At 41.0% G+C, this 21086-nt stretch overlaps 1 protein-coding gene across 12 annotated transcripts in view; it reads left to right on the top strand.

Moving 5' to 3' along the window:
• dagla (diacylglycerol lipase, alpha) overlaps positions 1-21086 on the top strand; it is a 357270-nt gene that overhangs the window by 38526 nt on the left and 297658 nt on the right. Inside the window, exon 3 of one of the 12 annotated variants that reach the window (XM_072592163.1) lies at positions 9207-9329. The exons of the other annotated variants lie outside the window; for them this stretch is intronic. The gene's annotated coding sequence lies outside the window, so the exon portion shown is untranslated. The remainder of the gene's footprint in view (positions 1-9206; positions 9330-21086) is intronic. 12 annotated transcript variants of the gene reach the window in all.

Raw genomic sequence — 21086 nt, forward strand, 5'->3', positions numbered from 1 at the left:
GAAATTCAAGTTTTGTCAATAAACAAGAGCGCTTCAAAGAGCATCTCTGGGACGCCCAAACCAAACAACCCCACCGCCCCGTGACTGAACAGTTCAACTCCCCTCCCACTCTGCCAAGGACATGCAAGTACTGGGCCTCCACCATCGCCACTCCCTAACTACCTGACGCCTGGAGGAAGAACGCCTCATCTCCCACCTCAGGATACTCCAACCCCATGGCATTAATGTGGATTTCACCAGTTTCTTTATTTTCCCCTCACCCCACGTTTATCCCAGATCCAACATTCCAACTTGGCACCGTCCTCATGACCTGTCCTACCTGTCCATCTTCCTTCCCACCTATCTGCTCCATCCTCCCCTCTGACCTATCACCTTCACCCCACCTTCATCTACCTATCACACTCTCAGCTACCTCCCCCCCCCCCCAGCGTCAACCCTCCCATTTTTCTCACCACCTGCTTGGCTCACAGCCTCATTCCTGATGAAAGGCTTTTGCCTGAAACGTCGACTCTCCTGCTCCTGGGATCCTGCCTGACCTGCTGTGCTTTTCCAGCACCACAATCAGTTGACATTTCTCAAATGTAGTTAGGACTGCATTTAAAACATGATTTCCCAGGAAATTGCAAAAAGATATATTAAAGAATAATTACGTCATTTTTTGTTCTCTGTAAATGCCAAACAAAAATCAACTGAAAAGAATAAAAATACAGACCTGCTGTATAATAATCTCAGATTAGGTACATGCAGCACAGAAGTACTAATTTATTTATGGCTAGAATTAAATGACAATCAGTTGTTGCATTGATGTGCACTTAGCTGCCCCTGTATATAGGCTGCATTTGGGTTTCAGTTTTCACTCCTGTGGGGGAAAAGTAGTATTAATCTGTATGTATGTTGTTTACCAACATAAACTGAAGCTTTGCTATATATGCAAGTGTCTATGTGCAAATGAACATGGGTACATTTTTGCTTTAGGTTGAATTATAAACCAGTTAATGAATGGTGTTTTTGTGTCAGATATTCGAGCTGGCTCCTTAATATTGCAAGTTTATGCAACAAGAATTTTGTAAGCATGGTTAAATTCCTTTTGAATGCAGGAATATTGCTATTCCAGAAAATTGGGTCACAAATTTAATGGCTTCCTTATTAGTGGTTGCTAACATTTCATCTCTAATTATGGGTCTCATTTTATGCAAATTAGAAATTTTGCAAGGTAACTTTAATATAGATTAACCCACTTAATCCCTGACTATTTCAAGAATATGAATTATTTTGTGTTATTAGTTGAATTATGTTTATAATGATTGGGGAAAGTTATTAGTTAAATGAAAATTAGGGATTTACATTTCATATTTTGAATTGTTTGAAAACAATAGTTATCTTTTTGGTTTCCAATATGATAGAAATGTCAAGTTTGATTTAAGCATAATATGTAGGTGCTTCCTGTAGAAGTGCTAATGTAAGTTAGCATATCACACATGTTTGATTTTCCTTTTTTAAAAATTTATTTTTACTTGTCGGGGGATCAAACTTTATGTTTGTATTGGTATATACACTACTGACATGGTGATTGTCAGTAGAATGTATTTTAATTGTCTTTTGAAAAACAATTTCTGTCAAGACCTGCGTTTGTAAAAAAAAACTAACTGCCCAAAGTAGTAGTACATAATCAATTTTTGCCTTTCACCACAATTGATAACAATTAATTGTTGTCCTACTCCATGGAACTGTCTTAGCTCAGCTATTCCAATGACCCTAGCTAGCATATCACTGACAAAAGTGTATCTAACTTAATTTCACAACTCTAAGACTCTATAACTGCATTTCTGCAGTCACCTTACAACTCCACATACAGGATGTGTTTGACCCCGTCTTCTTGCTTGTCTATGTGTTGCATTATGCTGCTGTGTGTATAATAAACTAAACAACTCCTTTGCATCCTTGATTTGCCTTGTTGCCTTTCGATGCTGACATGTAATCTTTGATGAATCATAACTTTCCACAGCTTAACATCAAGACGAAAGCCATCAGCTTAGCTTCACTCACAACCTTTTGCTCTGTTGCCACTGATCTTTCCTCCCCTCGTAGTTTTAAGTTCAATCAGAATTACAAACTTGACCTGTGTAAGAGCTGTATGACTGTCATCTCCATAATGTATTGCTCTCAAGTTTCTTTTGCTGAACTGCTTCTATTTGTCATCCATGAACTCAAACTTGTATAAATAGCTATAAAATGCATCCTGTTGCACCCTAAGTTTTCCCTGCTCATCAGTGCTGTTTTCACTGACCTAGGATGCCTCCTCATCTTGCAGCATATTGAAGATATATCCTTTAAATCTCCTTTTGCAGTCACTTTCCTCCCCCATCCTAAAAAAACACCATCACCATTCCTCCTCACCCCACGTTGATCACCTTAACACATTCTCAAAATCTGCCACTTCTGTCATGATTTTGCTCACTCCTAGTTTTTAACTTTATTACTATGTGTTCTTTTTCCTTGAATCTACCTGTGAAGTATCATTGCTGTTCTTTAAACGCATTATGTATATCTACTTGTAAGAACTGAAGGAAAGCCTGACTCTGTTCCAAGACAAAGGTGTGCTAAGACCCTAATCAAAGAATTGCTGTATGTTGATACTTTTGTGCTCGCGTTTTACTCGGAAAAGCACCTTCAGCAACAAATGGACAGCTCAGTATTTGTAAAGAGATTGGTTTGACCATCAACATTGGGAAGATAAAAATCCTGATTCAATTTTGTTACCATCTGAGATTGCCACCATTTATCATCATCAGCAATTTGACCCTTGAGGTTGTAGATAGCTGTGCATATCTAGGTGCTACAATCAACAGTAATTTGCCAGATGATAATGAAATCAATGCATCCATTGCAAAAACTGCAGCTGTTATTCTCAGACTGAATAAGTGTGTGTGTAACAGCAGTAACTTGACAGATAACATCAAACAGAGAGCATAGCAAGCATTTGTCCTCTGCACACTCTTTGAGTGTTGAGACAGGACAACATATGCTAGGCATGTGAAAGACTGATTAGTTTCCATGTTGTTCATCTCAGAAATATGTTTGGCATCTCTTGTCAGCACGAGGTCATCAACTCAAGTACTAGAGCTAATTTCATCAGTGTACATGTGTTGCTAAGCCAATAATATCTGCACTAAAGAACCAGCAGTTTCACTGTGGGATGTTCTCAGTTTAAAATGGCAGGATATACGTATATGCAAATTAGGAGCACATGTTTAGGAATTCTTGGAAAACATTGTTATGTATTTTGTGTTCAATACAACTAAATTGAATCTCTTTTACTCTAAGCTTTAACTTTTCCTTTTAATTTTATTGGACATAAGATCTATAGCAATGATAAATCCTCAGCTTTGAAGTCGAAACAAAATTAAAGCTAACATATAAACAAATAGTGGAGTGATTTCATTGGCTTTCTTTTTATTGGTATATGTTGCTGATTGCTCATGTATGATTTGACATTTTCATATGTCATTAAGATTTGGTTATTGTAGATTTTCTTCTTGCCTTGGTCTAGAAAGTAGGACTTGTTACCCTTAGGTTCTGTAATTAGTGTTTTGCTTGTAATTTACTTTTTCATGATTTAAATATTTTGACCAATTGAATACAAGTGTAAAACATATTTTGCAAGCAAATTCTCAGCCATAGTACATAGATGCTGTGTTCTTAATATAACTAGTTTCTCTTTCATGACCTTACATCAATGTTGAAAATGTGTTGCTGGAAAAGCGCAGCAGGTCAGGCAGCATCCAAGGAGCAGGAGAATCGACGTTTCAGGCATGAGCCCTTCTTCAGGAGCCCTTACATCAATGTTGCAAGGAAGTAACAGGGATTGGAGATGAGGTGTTGAAAGTGACAGCTAGAAATCACATCCTGAAGAAAAACGTAGATAATGGCAGAGCAAGAAGTTGCGTGTTGTAAAATTGCTTTTGAGTTATCCATAATTGAGTAAATTGAAAACTGTATGAAAATACATTATGCTCTGTGTGGAAGCAGGAATTTAAAATAGAAAGGTCATGATCCGAAAATGTGACAATTGAGTTTAAATCATCCAGATAGCAGTCTTATCCAGATGCAAACCATGAATATGTAAGTTTAATCGATAATGATGGATAGCTAATGTAATTTATACAATTTGTTGAATATTTATGTCACACTGCTGTTGGCACAGTTGCAGGTCACCTTTTTTGCTTTTAGCTGGAGTCCGTATACTTATTATTAAATGTGTTCAAGTGATTTGTTACAGTTTTAAATAAACACACAAGTGTATATGAAGTATGAAAGTTATCATTATTGGTTTTTCTGCAGAGAGGTGGTTCTAATGTCCCATGTCAGCGTTTTGCTTAACTTGGGAGTTGATTAATTGAACAATTAGGAACCTGACTTAAAACAAAACAAAAATGACTCACTCTAAAATAATACCATAAAGGGTTTTGCCCACGAGCAGCAGTGATAGCTGCTAAATATTCAGTTGATTTGAATACTTAGTGTAGTTTTTAAAAATAGAAGCAATTAACCACATTCTCCTGTGACATCTTTAAGAAGGTCCATTTAATTAGAGAGCAATTTAAAAATGCCTTGGGAAGCTAGTACTTGCACTTCTTTGAGTTTACACTCAAGGCAGTTTTGTCAGATAAGCTTTGCTAAATTTGAAATTAGAGCAATAAAATCTCTTATAATCATTCTTTATTTTGACATTGCAATTTGTTCATTTCACTCTCTGATTTTAGTAGAAAGTTAGTATTTGCAAGGGAAAGAAGTGTTAGAGGAATGATTTTTTTTAGTTAGTTGCTTATAAAGGGTTTTAAGGCTTTTTTCTAAATTAACAAAATTGGAAATTGCTGTATAAATGCAGCGGGTCAGGCAGCATCTATGGAGAGAAAGCAGCGTTAACATTTCTGGTCCAGCGAGTTTTCTTTAGAACTGCTCAGTTTTATTAGCAATTTCTGATTTTGTTTCTGATTTCCAACATCTGCAGTTCTTTGTCTGAAATTGCTCTTGAGCTCAGTTGTCCCTCAAAACATAGTCCTTCCCTTTATCTCTAACTTCAGGCCCCATGATTTGCAACTCTGTTTTTCCCATCTGCAGCCCATCTGTCTGTCTGACTTTGTCTGAACCAGCTTGGTTTCAGTGTTCTTTAACAGCCTCTCCAGTTTATATATTTCATCTCCATTTTCTTGACAGTTGGTCTTATGGAAAAAAAAGTAATTAAGATATTGAATTAAATGATAAGGATCTCACAGGCAATTTCAGCCATACAAAACAGAAAATAGTGTGGTAAGATTGGGCGTTTGGGGAGGTGAGAAAAGAAGGAGCAGCAAGTAAACACGGAAGGATGTCAGAAGTCATCGCTGGAATACTAAAGCAGTGGAGCACATTTTTCTCAATGGATTCTATTGTACTTCTGCTGCATGAAATGGAGCAGTCTGACACTGGCAGATCAAATTTAAATGAACTGACAGAGTGATCAGACCAGACTACAATTACAATTATATTTACCCATCATCTTTGCAAAATGCAGGAAGGGGCAAATGAGATTGAAAATCAATCATGGTGTTATTGAATGGCAGAACAGGCTGAAAGGACCAAATAGCCTACTTCATCTCTGTTTTCTAGGCAATAGGAACAGTAATAGGTCATTCAGTCCTTCAAGCCTGCTTCTACCATTCAATAATGATCATTGCTGAACTGACGTTTCTCACATCCTCTTTCCTGTCCTTTCTACAAAACCCTTGACTTTCCTTCTGTTTAAGAATCTAGCTATCTGTGCCTTAAATATATCCCCCATCACGAAGGCCTCAAAGCCCTCCGCTTCTTCCTTTCCCGCCGAACCAACCAGTACCCTTCCACTGACACTCTCCTTCGACTGACTGAACTGGTCCTCACTCTGAACAACTTCTCCTTCCAATCCTCCCACTTCCTCCAAATGAAAGGAGTAGCCATGGGCACCTGCATGGGCCCTAGCTATGCCTGCCTCTTCTGCAGCTACACTGGCACCACTCCTCACCTTTTTCCTCTGCTACATTGATGATTGTATCGGCACTGCCTCGTGCTCCCACGAGGAGCTTGAACAATTCATCCACTTTACTGACACCTTCCACCCCGACCTCCAATTTACCTGGACCATCTCAGACTCCTCCCTCCCCTTCCTAGACCTCTTCGTCTCTATCTCGGACGACTGACTCAACACGGACGTATACTATAAGCCGACTGACTCCCACAGATTACACCTCTTCCCACCCTGCCCCCTGTAAAAACACCATCCCATATTCCCAATTCCTTCGCCTTCGCCACATCTGCTCCCAGGAGGACCAATTCCAATACCGAACAACCCAGATGGCCTCCTTCTTCAAAGACCGCAATTTCCCCTCAGAAGTGGTTGACGATTGCTCTCCACCGCATCTCCTCCACTTCCCACTCCTCCGCCCTTGAACCCTGCCCCTCTAATCGCCACCAGGACAGAACCCCACTAGTCCTCACCTACCACTCCACCAACCTCCAGGTACATCGGATCATCCTTAGTCATTTCTGCCATCTCCAAACGGACCCCACCACCAAGGATATATTTCCCTCCCCACCCCTGTCAGCGTTCCGGAAAGACCACTCCCTCCGCGACTCCCTCGTCAGATCCACACCCCCCACCAACCCAACCTCCACTCCCAGCACCTTCCCCTGCAACCACAAAAAATGCAAAACTTGCGCCCACACCTCCCCCCTCACTTCCCTCCAAGGCCCCAAGGGGTCCTTCAATATCCATCAGAAATTCACCTGCACCTCCACACACATCATTTACTGCATCCGCTGCAGCTGATGTGGCCTCCTATACATTGGGGAGACAGGCCGCCTACATGCCGAACGTTTCAGAGATCAGCTCTGGGACACCCGCACCAACCAGTCCAACCGCCCTGTGGCTGAACACTTTAACTCTCCCTCCCACTCCGCCAAGGACATGCAGGTCCTTGGCCTCCTCCATTGCCAGACCATAGCAACACAATGCCTGGAGGAAGAGCGACTCATCTTCCGCCTAGGAACCCTCCAGCCACAGGGGATGAATGCGGATTTCTCCAGCTCCCTCATTTCCTCTCCCCCCACCTTTTCTCAGTCCCAACCCTCAGACTCAGCACCGCCTTCTTGACCTGCAATCATCTTCCCGACCTCTCCGCCTCCGCCCCCACCCCCTCTCCGGCCTATCTCCCTCACCTTAACCTCCTTCCACCTATCGTGTTCCCAACGCCCCTCCCCCAAGTCCCTCCTCCCTACCTTTTATCTTAGTCTGCTTGGCACATCCTCCTCATTCCTGAAGAAGGACTTATGCCCGAAACGTCGATTCTCCTTCTCCTTTGATGCTGCCTGACCTGCTGCGCTTTTCCAGCAACACATTTTTAAGCTCTGATCTCCAGCATCTGCAGACCTCACTTTCTCCTTTTGTACTATAATAGCAGTGTTGTCCCAGTCGAACTCATGTTGCTTGTCATCTGCGTGTGTGGCTACTGAGGATAGCTGGTCGTGTCGTTTCGTGGCTAGTTGGTGTTTATGGATGCGGATTGCTAGCTGTCTTCCTGTTTGTCCTGTGTAGTGTTTTGTGCAGTCCTTGCATGGGATTTTGTACACTACATTGGTTTTGCTCATGCTGGGTATTGGGTCCTTCGTTCTGGTGAGTTGTTGTCTGAGAGTGGCTGTTGGTTTGTGTGCTGTTATAAGTCCTAGCGGTCGCAGTAGTCTGGCTGTCAGTTCGGAAATGCTCTTGATATATGGTAGTGTGGCTAGTCCTTTGGGTTGCGGCGTGTCCTCGTTCCGTTGTCTTTCCCTTAGGCATCTGTTGATGAAATTGCGCGGGTATCCGTTTTTGGCGAATACATTGTATAGGTGTTCTTCTTCCTCTTTTTGCAGTTCTGGTGTACTGCAGTGTGTTGTGGCCCTTTTGAACAGTGTCTTGATGCAACTTCTTTTGTGTGTGTTGGAGTGGTTGCTTTCGTAGTTCAGGACTTAGTCTGTGTGTGTGGCTTTCCAGTATACCTTTGTGGTGAATTCTCTGTTCGGTGTTATCTGTACCATCACGTCTAGGAATGGGAGTTGGTTGTCCTTTTCTTCCTCTCTAGTGAATCGGATTCCTGTGAGTTGATGATCCGTTGTGTGTTCTCTAATTCTGTGTTTTTAATGATTACAAAGGTGTCATCCACATATCTGATCCAGAGTTTGGGTTGAATTTGCGGTAAGACTGTTTGTTCTAACCTTTGCATTACTGCTTCTGCTATGAGTCCAGAGATGGGTGAGCCCATGGGTGTGCTGTTGATTTGTTCATATATTTGATTGTTGTGTGTGAAGTGTGTTGTGAGGCACGGGTTCAGTAGTTTGAGTTTCCTGTCTTTGTTGATAGGTTCACCGTCCTGTATGTCCAGCAGGTTGGCTATTATTTCTCTGGCTAGGGTTTTGTCGATAGAAGTGAACAGTGCCATTACATCGAATGAGACCATAGTTTCTTCCTTGTTTATGTGTATATTTCTGATGATGTCCAAGATGTTCAAGGCCACTTTGCCACAAGAGGGCCTACTGCACTTGGCCTGGGAATACTATCTCCTAAGCAGGTACTAAGCAGCTATAAATCAGCTTAGCTTCAGAGATCAGACGAGATTGGGTATTTTCAGATTAGTATGGCTGGAGGCCAAACAGTCACCTAGGATTTGAACCCTGGTCCCTGATGCTGAGGTAGCAGTGCTTCACGCACAAGTGAAGTAGCAGTGTTTCACGCACAAGTACCCCCAAGTTCCTTTTGGCGTGCAGCTTTCTGCATTTAATTAATACTGTTATTTTGTTATCCCTTCTCTTGAGGTAGCATGTGGCTCAGTGGTTAGTGCTGCTGCCTCACAGTATCAGGGACCTGGGTTTGATTCCACCCCCTGTGTGGAGTTTGCACGTTCACCCCATGCCTCCATGGGTTTCCTTCCACAGTCCAAAACTGTGCAGATTAGGTGGATTGGCCATGCTAAATTGACCAGTGTTCAAGGATGTGCAGGCTTGGTGAGTTGGCCATGGGAATGTAGGGTTACATGGATATGGTAGAGGTTGGGTCTTGTTGGGATGCTGTTTAGAGGGTTGGTGTACACTCTGGCCTGCTTCCACAACTGTAAGAATTATATGATTCTATAAAAATGAATACTTTCACATTTTCCCAGATTACACTCTGTGGTTTTCAGTCGAATTTTGGTGGTGCCTAGATGGCTGTTAAGATTGATTCTAAGTCTGCAATATTCTGCACTGAGGAAGGGACTCCTTTAAAAAAGTGAAATTTAATGGAAGTAAGTGAATTTTAATTTAAATGTACCTTTTTTTAATGAAGAAATTATGACTTTGATTTATGGGTATGCATGGTTTCAAACTGCAAACCATAAGAGCAATCCTCGAGTGTTTACAGAATTATTGTTACCAGCTGTCCTATTCAATTCCACAGTGATAGTGTGGTTTGCTATTGGGTAGCACAGTTTAGACATAGGGCTTCCCAAAAGCCCTTAGCATTCGCAGGTCCCCATACATACAAAACAAAAATAAACTCTCTTCAGCATGAGCAAACAATACACCAAAAGGTGTTACATGCACATAGGATGAAAAGATTTGTTTTGCTGGTTGACCTATGCTCATCTCTGATGTGTACTTCAATGAACCAAGATATGCTCTGGAAGTTGGTCACGTTTTACAGACTATGGGAGTAGAAAAATCTTTTGTGCGTGTATGTTGTTTTTCAGGGAAGGACTTTATCAATTCATGATATTAATTTTAGATATGTAGTGACTTCATTTTCTCTCTGCCACTATTCATTCTGGTGATCAGTAGCTCTGTGGAAACTGCAAAAGCCACACTTGAAAATGCAATCAAATTGCATTGTCTTTTAAATTCCAATTTAAACCCACACAGTGTGACAGTTTCCCACATCAGTATATTCTTTGGCGGAATCATAATGACAATATAGGAAATATGCATCTTCTATTTTAAAAAAAACGTATTCTAACTATAAGCAAAAGTTACCTTTTGGCTGCTCCCATCTACACTAATAAAATTATACAAATTCCTGAATACCCTTTGAAAATCTGCTGTAGTAGACCTGTAGAAAGAGATAAAGGACATTAGAATGTTCTTTTTTGTCACTAATCCTTCTGGATTAATGGATTTAGTTTGAGTAATCTCTCTCAGTTTTTAGAAAGCTCTTACACTGAGCCATCAGGAAAGCTGGCTGCATCAGTCTATTGAGTGATTGCTCCAAAAGGCAGTAAAAGCTCCAAGTTTTGTCTCTTTTCTCTGGGCTGATTTAGTTTCTTCAGTGTGTCCTGGATAGTTTTCTACAACAGTGGTCTCAGAATTGGGAAGGTGGCAGATCCTCTTAAATTTAGTAATGATTAATGATCCAGATTTAGTGAACCTATTGATGTGTTAACTTTTGTTTTATCTAATATTAATTGCTTATGAGGTAATTAAATGAAAGTAGTAATGTGGTATGGTTTTGAATATTCAAGAAGTAGGTATGAGTTGTTTCAAAGAGATAAGACTGTGATTATCCACAGAGAATTGAATTAATTAGTTAATGGGTAAAATGTTAGAATGTTACTGGGAGATGTTCAAAAAAACATTTAAACTGATACAGAGCCTAAAGGTTCAAATGCTTTACTTGTCAGAAATTATCATTGTTGATAACTGAAGGGGTAAGACATTCCAATATAACATATAAAAACACAAAAAAATGCACAAATCCAGACGAATGGCGAATGTACAAAGGACGAGCAAACAGACTGTAAGAGCTACAAAAAGGAGTGTTAAAGGAAACTGATAAGATGTATCTAAATCAACACAATTTTGGAAACCTTGTACAAGAACAAAAAGGTGGACCGGGGTGATGTGGATCTCTTAAAAACTAGTGATCGTGATATTGTCAATGAAAATAAGAAAATGGCAGGCATGCTAAATAATTAGTTTATGATCAATATTTACACTACAAGGAGAGTCAGTATGCCAGAAATTTGAAGGAAACTATCAGAATCAGGGACTCATCAAAACGAATGTAAATGAACTAATATTAAATAAGAAAATAATTACACAGAAGACTGATGAATCCCTGCAAGTATTGTAATCGCCATAATTGCAGGCATAAAATAATAGATTTTAATAGATGAAGTGGGCAAAACTGTGACAAGTGTGATGTTATCCATTTTGTTACATTTGAGTTCCAAAGAAACCTGAGGGTCTTGGTACACAGATCATTAAATTGTTATGACCATGTACATAATGTAACCAAAAATGATGAATGGAATGCTGGCTTTAGCAGATGCAGGCCTAAAACCATGGGGTTGTAGAAGTAGTACTTCATCTACTGGGTGCAGGTTAGATTGCATCTACAGCGAACATTACTGGGTACCCACTTTAGGAAGAATGCATAGATCTTGAAGGAAGTGAAATGTATGTTTACCAAAAGGGTTAATTAGGTACAAATAAAATAGAACTGTAAACCTTGGCATTTAGAAGATTAAGTGATTTGATGCTTCATCCATGGTGGGATTCCTGTTACATCCTTTTTAATGTTCTGATTTGGATCAGAAACATTTTAAAGATATGGATAGTGGAGCCAAGAGGGTATTGATGCAAGTGAGAGTAAATGAGAGGAAAACAAACAGAGTAATTTAGATTTTTGGTGTGATTTAATATTGTCACATGTACTGAGGTACAGTGAAAAGTATTGTTTTGCATTATTGTTATCCAGACAAATCATACCTTTCATAAATATATCAAGGTTGTAGAATATTGTGTTACAGCTACTGAGAAGGTGCAGAGAAAGACCAACGCTAATGTGAAAGCTCCATTCAAAAGTCTGATAACAGCAGGGAAGAAGCTGCTCTTGAATCTGTAGGTACATGTTTTCAAAATTTTGTATTTTCTGCCTGATGGAAGAGGGTGAAAGAGAGTATAACTGGATGGGAGGATTGTTTTTTTATTGTGTTGACTGCTTTTCTGAGGCAGTGTGAAGTATAGACTGAGTCAGTGGAAGGAAGGTTGGGTTTTATGGTGCATTCAACCCTCTTAATTTCTTGAGGTCTTTGGCAGAGCAGCCATATCACACTGTGATCCTTCCAGAAAGGATGCTTTCTTTGGCACTTTTATAAAATTTGGTACGACTCATTGTAGACATGCCAAATTTCCTAAGCTTTCTGAGGAAGTAGAGGCATTGGTGTGCTTTGTTGACTGCAGCGTTGATGTGGATGGACCAGGACAGATTGTTGGTGATATTTACTCCTCGGAACTTGAAGGTCTCATTCATCTCCACCTCAGCACCATTGATCCAGACAGGAGCATGTCCTCTCTTCTGCTTCCTGAGGTTAATGACCAGCTTCTTTATTTTGCTGACATTGAGGGAGAAATTTTTGTCTTTGCATAAGGCTACAGAACACTTTATCTTTTTCCTGTACACTGTCTTGTCAATATTCAAGATCTGACCCACTATAGTGGTGTCATCAGCAAATTTGTAAATTGAGTTAGAGCTGAATTTGGTTCCAGTTATAAGTATATAAGGAGTATAGTAGGGGCTGAGTATGTAACCTTGAGGGTCACTGATGTTGAGGATTATTGTGGAGGAAATGTTGTCACCTATTCTTACTGATTGCAGATTTCAGAGAATTTTGCATTTTTGTTGCCTGTCCTGCATGTGTTTGACTTTGTCTGTACATATTAATTAAATATGAAAAACCATGAGTATTTCTTTTTGAAAGAATAGGATTATTATTTATTTCAATGTGAATTTGGCTGTTGGTATTGGCTTGGTTTTATAACTCTAATGTAATTTGGACAAAACGAAGATTTAAGGTGATACTATGCTTGCCGATTAAAGCAGAAGTGGATTCACTGGGGTAGACCATAATTCCGTACCTGTTTCTTGCAACATCCTTTAGTTTAGCTTCCACCTTGTTTCCAACATATATTGCCCAAATCAAATTCACCAGTTCACCTTTTCTGATTGTATGCAATGAGCAACTGCTGCTGTAAAGCAGCATCCTTCATTTCTTGGTGTTTAATAACTTTTGGCTTTGATGTGCTTTGGGAGGATTTATTTCGTTAAAGATGGATCAACATTGTAGTAGAAGCATTCCTAGATATGGCCGACACATTGGTTCATATTGCCATACGAATGTAATCTGTCAGTGCTTATTCTGTAAAAATCTGATAGACAAGCATTTTCAGAAGTATGAAAGGAAATTCTGCAAGCTATTTGAGCCTGCTATATTGTAAACATGTTGTTTGAACACATTGACAGTCAAAAGATAATGAAGCAACATTCTTTATTCCATTGGTATCAAGTCATTACAAACATGAAAGGACATTAATGTTAATCAAAGAAGTATTGACAGTCTGAAATTAAGCCTATTGTTTACATTGGTTTGAGGAATCCATTGTCTGCCTGTCTGTCTTCCTCCTTCCAATCAGGTCTGCTTCCCTCAAAGCATTTTTTTTTTCCCCCCAGAGAGAGTCTATGTAACTTCTCTAGCTGCTCTTATACCCTGATGTGACTTGCTGCTCAAAATCCCACCACAACAGATGGTGCTTTCCTGCCCTAGTCATACACCCTCACTATCGCCACCTGCTGCTAGAGGTTCTATTACATCCTGAAAAATTTATGGATTGCAGAAGACAGTAAGAAATAGAAATAGGTACGTAGAGCATAGGAGTAGGCCATTCAGAACGTTGAACCACCTCCTCAATTCAATAGGATTCTGGCTGACCTGATATTCGTCAAATCCACTTTCCTGGATTTTCCAATAACCTCAGGTTCTTGATCAGTAAGGGAATCCATTAATCTAAGCCTGAAATACACACAAGGACTGCTTTCCCCTAAAGCTCTCTGTGGTAAAGAGGGAAGTTTCTCCTCGACTCAGTCTTAAATTAGTGCCCCCTTTATTCTGAGACTATAACCCTTGTGGTCAAGGATGCAGATATTTTCTGTTATTGTTTGTAGTACATGAAAGTAATTAAGCAAAAATAAACCTGAGGTTAATGCCAGAAAATGCTATGCAGAGTTGTGTGTGGGGGAAATGACAGGTTTGTTCAGGATTATAATCTTTCCCATGACTGAACCACCCACTGTTCATACTCACACAGAGGGAATAGTCCTTTTTTAATGCACTGTACTGAACAGTCTTTTAACTGGAAAGGAGAATATTGGAATTTTAAAAATTTTGTCAATTGAGATATCATCAGAATTATAATAAAGAATATATTAATGACATTGATACTTAACTATATTTTTAAAAGTATTTTCAAGAAGAAGTTTCTAAATGTCCATTGACTGTGCATTATTTTGGGCGTGCTAATACAGAACTGAAGACATTTCTGCATCATTGACAGGGCAGTAATTCAAATTGATTAAATCTTCATCAGACTTAGTTTTTTTTGCTCAATCTGTTAGTAGGAAACAAGGAACACTGAACATCAGTTGCCCTGTTTCCTAGGCAACAGATTAATTTTCAGACAATTAACTTTGTGACTGACTGATTTTCTGTTGGATAATTGATTGTTTGGTGCTGCAGTCTTCTGAGCTATATCTGCAGTTTGATTAGGTGTGGCATCTGCTTACTGCGTGGAAGAATCCAGAGATTGCATGCTGTACAGATACTTTGTTATTGATTACAGTGCATGCAAGATACAAATACGACGAAAATGAGAGGATAATTGATGCTGAAAAGGAAACAATTAATTTAGCTAGAATTTTGCTCTGAGATCAATGAGATGAACTGATATGAAATGCAATGATTCAGGAGGTAGCAAGTTTAGAAATTACTTGAAAGCAAAATACTGTGGATGCTGGATATCTGAAATAAAGCCAGCAAGTGCTGCAAGCACATAGCAGGTCAGGCCATATCTAGCAAAGAGAAGTTATTGTTTGAAGGCTGACGATCTTTCAATACCATAATAGAAATTTACCAACCAAGCTAGTATGAAGGAAGCAATTTACAGCAACCACTGAAAAGGAGGTTTACAATTGTTCCGAAAGAAGCTTGCATAGATTCTGGTTTATCAAATTTATGGAAAAATTACTTTTATGGAAATCTGGATAATTGATATAAAACAAAGATGTTGATCTGGTGGGAGTTAATTATTAGTTGAGCTTGACAGTTAGCTATTCTGGTTTCTCTGTCATTCTATTAATGATAGAATCTTGCAGAACAGAAGGAATCCATTCAGCTCATTGTGCCTATGCATTGATGAGCTAGGAAAATAATTGGAATGGTAAGAAATTTGCTGATAACACCTTTAGTTTTCAGACCATGTTTCCCATGAACAATGACTGCTTAGGTGAAGTAAATGGATTGCCCATACAATAGAGCTCAATGTCAACCCATTTCGGTTGATTAGTACTAAATTGCTTGTTTTACTTAGACCACAAATATCTTGTTTTGTTGAAGTTTCCTTCTCCTTGAAATTAGTGACCCATAGAACAGTTTGAATGGTATCTTTTTATAAAATGCTAGATAAGTATGAATAAAGTGTCTACCTTCTCATGAAAAGAAAGACGAGGGATTAATTTTTTGCATGAAATTGAATGTAAGATGTAATTATTCAATAACTGTGTTTATAGAACATCACATTGTTACAAACACTTTAATTTAAAAGCACAAGATCATTCAAGGAAATATTTGGAAATAAAAACCGCAAGAATTGTGGATGCTGTAAATCAGAAACAAAAACAAGTTGCTGGAAAAACTCAGCAGGTCTGACAGCATCTGTGAAGAGAAATCAGTGTTAATGTTTTGAGTTCAGGTCCAGACCAGAAATGTTAACTTTGATTTCTCTTCACAGATGCTGCCTGATCAAATATTTGGGAGTGTTTGATCAGAGTTCACTTTGGGGAACATATTAAAGGAGCTAAGAAAGATCAAAAAGCAGACAGATTATAGAAGGAATTCTAAAGTATGGGATCCAGTTGATTGAAGTTACAACTGCTAATGATTAGAAAGAGGAGCTATGAGAAGGCACAGCATCAGCTGAGTTAGGAGTAATGTTTTGTTGTAATGCTGCGGGTGGCTACAGAGATAGAAATGAGGAATCTAAATACAAGAATGAGAATATTAAGTTTGTGTGTTAAGGGCCAAAAACTAACTATGTATACAACAGTAAGGGTGATGAATATAGTGAAAAGTGCAGTTTTGGAGAAGCTGCAGTTTTGAAGTTTATGGGGCTGGAATAAAGGTATTTGGATACATCAGCACCTGAACCTTTTGAATCTGGAGATGTACGCTTGACTGTGGATACTAGTGGTAGTTAGCCCCATGCAAGTGTGGTAGCATATGATAGATAAGGCATATAAGATAATCAGAGGGTTAGATAGGTTGGACAGTGAGAGCCTTTTTCCTTGGATGGCGATGGCTAGCACGAGGAGATATAGCTTTAAATTGAGGGGAGATAGATATAGGACCGATGTCAGAGGTAGTTTCTTTACTCAGAGTAGTAGGGGCATGGAACGCACTGCCTGCAACAGTAGGAGACTCGCCAACCTTTTGGTAATTTAAATGGTCATTGGATAGGCATATGGACAAGAATGAAACAGTGTAGGTTAGATGGGCTTCAGATTGGTTCCATAAGTTGGCGCAATATCGAGGCTGAAGGGTCTGTACTGCGCTCCGTTAAGTAATTGGAAAATCTAATTGGGTTTAATAGAATGCCACAGTTGATTGACTCTATTTATTCTTTCAGCAGATATGGGCGGCACGGTGGCACAGTGGTTAGTACTGCTGCCTCACAGCGCCAGAGACCCGGGTTCAGTTCCCGCCTCAGGCGACTGTCTGTGTGGAGTTTGCACATTCACCCCGTGTATGCGTGGGTTTCCTCTGGGTGCTCCGGTTTCCTCCCACAATCCAAAAATGTGTAGGTTAGGTGGATTGGCCATGCTAAATTGTCCGTAGTGTTAGGTGAAGGGGTAAATGGGTGGGTTACGCTTCGGTGGGTCGGTGGGGACTTGTTGGGCCGAAGGGCCTGTTTCCACACTGTAAGTAATCTAATCTAATCTAAAAAAAGATGTAGATGTTGCTAGCTGGGCTGGTATTCATTGCCTACTCAGAATATCTTTGATAAAGTGGTTATTAGCATTTATCTGGAACTGCAGCAGTCCATTCAGTTGTTAAGCACATCCACAGTGCTGTTAGGCAGAGTCCCAAGATTTTGACCTAAGACAGTGAAGGAATGACAATATATTTCCAAGTCAGGATGATGTGTGGCTCGGAGGTGAATTTTCAGGTGATGGTGTTCCCATGTTCTTCTAGGTAGTAGAGTTTACTTATTTGAATGATGCTGTTGAAAATTAATGAGTTGCTGCTGTACATTTTGTCAAGGGATGCACTACTGCTGCTGTGATTAATTCATAGAATAAGTAAGTATTGAAGCTGAGGGACAGGGTTGATGTTGAGCTTCATAAGTGTTATTGGAGTTGCACTCATTTAGCCAGGCAATGAGTATTCTATCACACTCCTGATTTGTGTCTCGAAGATGGTAGGTTTTGAGGAATGTAGTTTACCGAGTGTGGAATGGGGTAAGTGGCAAGATCATTGAATTAATGGTTTGGCTGAAAATAATTACTTTGGTTTTCCCAATGAGAAAATCTGTGTAACGCCCTTCAGACTAATGTTGGTTCCTTGCCTGACTGACCTCAGTATCAACACATGAAGATTGTAACAAGAAATGTATACAGGGAGAAAGAAATTTTCAAACTTTCTAACAGAATATCAATGTTTCAAGAGGGGACCATAAGCTGTGAAAGTGCCACCAAGTACTCTGCATGTTAAAGCTTTGGCAGCTTTTTGATGCCTTAAGGATTGTAAATAGTGGACTAGGATTATATTCAAAGAGTGACTTTCACAACCTCAATGTGGTAATGCTCTTTACAACCAACAAAGTTCTTTTGCAGTGTAGTTCGTGTTCCCACTTGGGTTAAGCTGGTGTCAAACATAGAAGATAGGAGCAGGAGGAGATCATTTGGCCTTTCGAGCCTGCTCCGTCATTCATCACGATCATGGCTGAATGTCCGCCTCTGCTGTATCTGCTCCCAGGAGGACCAGTTCCACCACAGAACACACGAGATAGCCTCCTTCTTTAAAGACAGCAATTTACCCTCCCACATGGTTGAAGATACCCTCCAATGTATCTCATCCACATCCTGCACCTCTGCCCTCAAACCCCATCCATCCAAACCTAACAAGGACAAACCCCCCTGGGGTTTTGTCCTTCCACACTACCAACCTTTGCATAAACTGCATCATCCGCCGACATTTCTGCCACCTCCAAATGGATTCCACCACCAGGGATATATTTCCCTCCCCACCCCTTTCCACTTTCCGCAAAGACCGTTCCCTCCGTGACTACCTGGTCAGGTCCACGTCCCCCCAACAACCCACCCTCCCTGGCACCTTCCCCAGCCACCGCAGTAATTGCAAAGCCTGCGCCCATACCTCCCCCCTCACCTCCATTCGAGGCGCCTTCCACATCTGTCAAAGTTTCACCTGCACATCCACTAATGACATTTTTTGTATCTGTCACTCCCGATGCGGTCTCCTCTACCCTGGGGAGACTAGACGCCTTCTTGCAGAGCACAATAGGGAACATCTTTGGGACACCCGCACCAATCAACCCCACCGCCCCGTGGCCCAAAATTTCAACTCCCCCACCCCTCCGCCTCCCACTCTGCTGAGAACATGCAGGTCCTGGGCCGCCTCCACCGCCATTCCCTCATCACCCGACGCCTGGAGGAAGAATGCCTCATCTTCCACCTTAGAACACATCAACTCCAGGGCATCAATGTGGACTTCACTAGTTTCCTCAATTCCCCTTCCCCAACTTTACCCCAGCTCAAAACTTCCAGGTCAGCACCATCTTCACGACTGGTCCTACCTGACAATCTTCCTTCCCAACTATCCGCTCCACCCTCCTCTCTGACCTATCACCCTCATCCCCATCCCCATCCACCTATTGTACTCTTTGCTACCTTCTCCACCCCCTCCCCCCCCATTTACCTTTCCACCCTGGAGGCTCCCTGCTTTCAGTCCTGATGAAAGGCTTTTGCCCGAAATGTCAATTTTCCTGCTCTTCGGATGCTGCTTGACTGGTTGTGCTTTTCCAGCACCACTCTAATCTCAACTCGATGGCCTCATACTGCATTCTTCCCATAACCTTTGACCTTATTTGCCCCTTGCTATCTAGTGGCCTGTTGAAAACATTCAATGTTTTGGCATCAACTACTTCTTGAGGTAATGAATTCCACAGGCTCACCACTCTTTGGGTGAAGAATTGCCTCCTCATCTCTGTCCTTAATGGTTTACCCTGAATCCTCAGACTGTAACCCCTGGTTCTGAACACACCTACCATCGGGAACATCCTCCCTGCATCTACACTGCTACAGAAATGCAGGCAAGCAGGAAAGATCCTAAAAGGATTATGGATCACGAACCCACTCAAGTCAACTTACAACACAGACTATGCAGAGAAATGTTGCCACCGTACCTCTCGCAAACTCCTCAATTATCTCGTGCACCAACTCTACAGCAGGCGCCACATCCTTGAAATTCAGATGGAGTCCACACTCATCCTGTGCTCAGGATACAGCAATACAATTACACGACATTGCCAAACAGACAAGGCGACAAAACTACACCACTTACATGCACACCAAGAACAAAAAACTGGAGAAATTTGGCATAGTAATAGCAAAGCCCACCCTGGCACCACAGTGGATATTATTATCACTGCAGGGAAGTCTATTATCAACTTATCGGACCACACCCTTCGACTGGAAGAGTTTGAACTCCTGAGCAGGGGTCTCAACTTCTGGCCCATCACCAAAATGGACCCGTTGGTTCTTGCAGCAGACATGGAGGAGTTCATCAAACGAATGAGACTCTGGGAACTCTTTCAAGCTGCCAGCTGCGATCCCAATGAGCCCACTGATGAACTGGATCAGTCATCACAGGGATCTGTAGAGGAGTGACCAAAGAAGGTGCCCAAGGCCGCTGCCCTGGGTTTGACATGTATGCTCAAAAAATATATAAATGCCAGATTCATCGGCCATATCCACAAGGCAGAGCAAAACATCACCTGTTCACAACGCAATGCCATCTAGGTTCTCAAAACTAATCACAACATTATCATCAAATCAGAAGATAAAAGAGGAGTCATTGTCATTCAGAATAGAACAGATTACTGCAAGGAAGTGTACCAACAACTGAACAATCAGGAACGTTACAGGCAACTACCAGCTGATCCGACGAAAGAACATACCCGTGAATTAAACACATTGATCAGGACTTTGGATCCAGTCCTTCAGAGTTTCCTACGCTCTTTCATCCCATGTACTTCTCGTGTAGGCAAGTTCTACTGCCTTCCAAAGGTACACAAAGCCAACACACCAGGACGTCCCATCGTATCAGGCAATGGGACCATGTGTGAGAATCTCTCCGGCTATGTTGAAGGCATCTTGAAACCTATTGTACAGGGGCCCCAGCTTCTGTCACGACACTATGGATTTCTTAGAGAAACTCAGCACCCACGGACCAGTCGAACCTGGAACATTCCTCGTCACAATGGATGTTTCAGCACTCTACACCAGCATCCCCCACAATGATGGCATCGCGGCAACAGCCTCAGTACTCAACACCAACAACTGCCAATCTCCAAACACCATCCTACAACTCATCCGCTTTATCCTCTATCACACTGTCTTCCCCTTTGATAACCAGTTCTTCATCCAGCCACCTGGAATAGCCATGGGGACCAGGTTTGCACCTTAATATGCCAACATCTTCATTCACAGGTTCGAACAAGACATCTTCTCTACGCAGGATCTCCAGCCAACATTATACACCAGGTACATTGACGACATTTTCTTCCTCTGGACCCATGGCGAGGAGTCACTGATAAAACTACACAGTGATATCAACACCATCAAACTCATCATGGACTACTCTTGACTATCTGTCTCATTCTTGGACACATGCATCTCCATCAAGGATGGACACCTCAGCACCACACTCTACCGCAAA

This window comes from Chiloscyllium punctatum, chromosome 22 (assembly GCF_047496795.1).
Source record: "Chiloscyllium punctatum isolate Juve2018m chromosome 22, sChiPun1.3, whole genome shotgun sequence".
Lineage (NCBI taxonomy): Eukaryota > Metazoa > Chordata > Chondrichthyes > Orectolobiformes > Hemiscylliidae > Chiloscyllium > Chiloscyllium punctatum.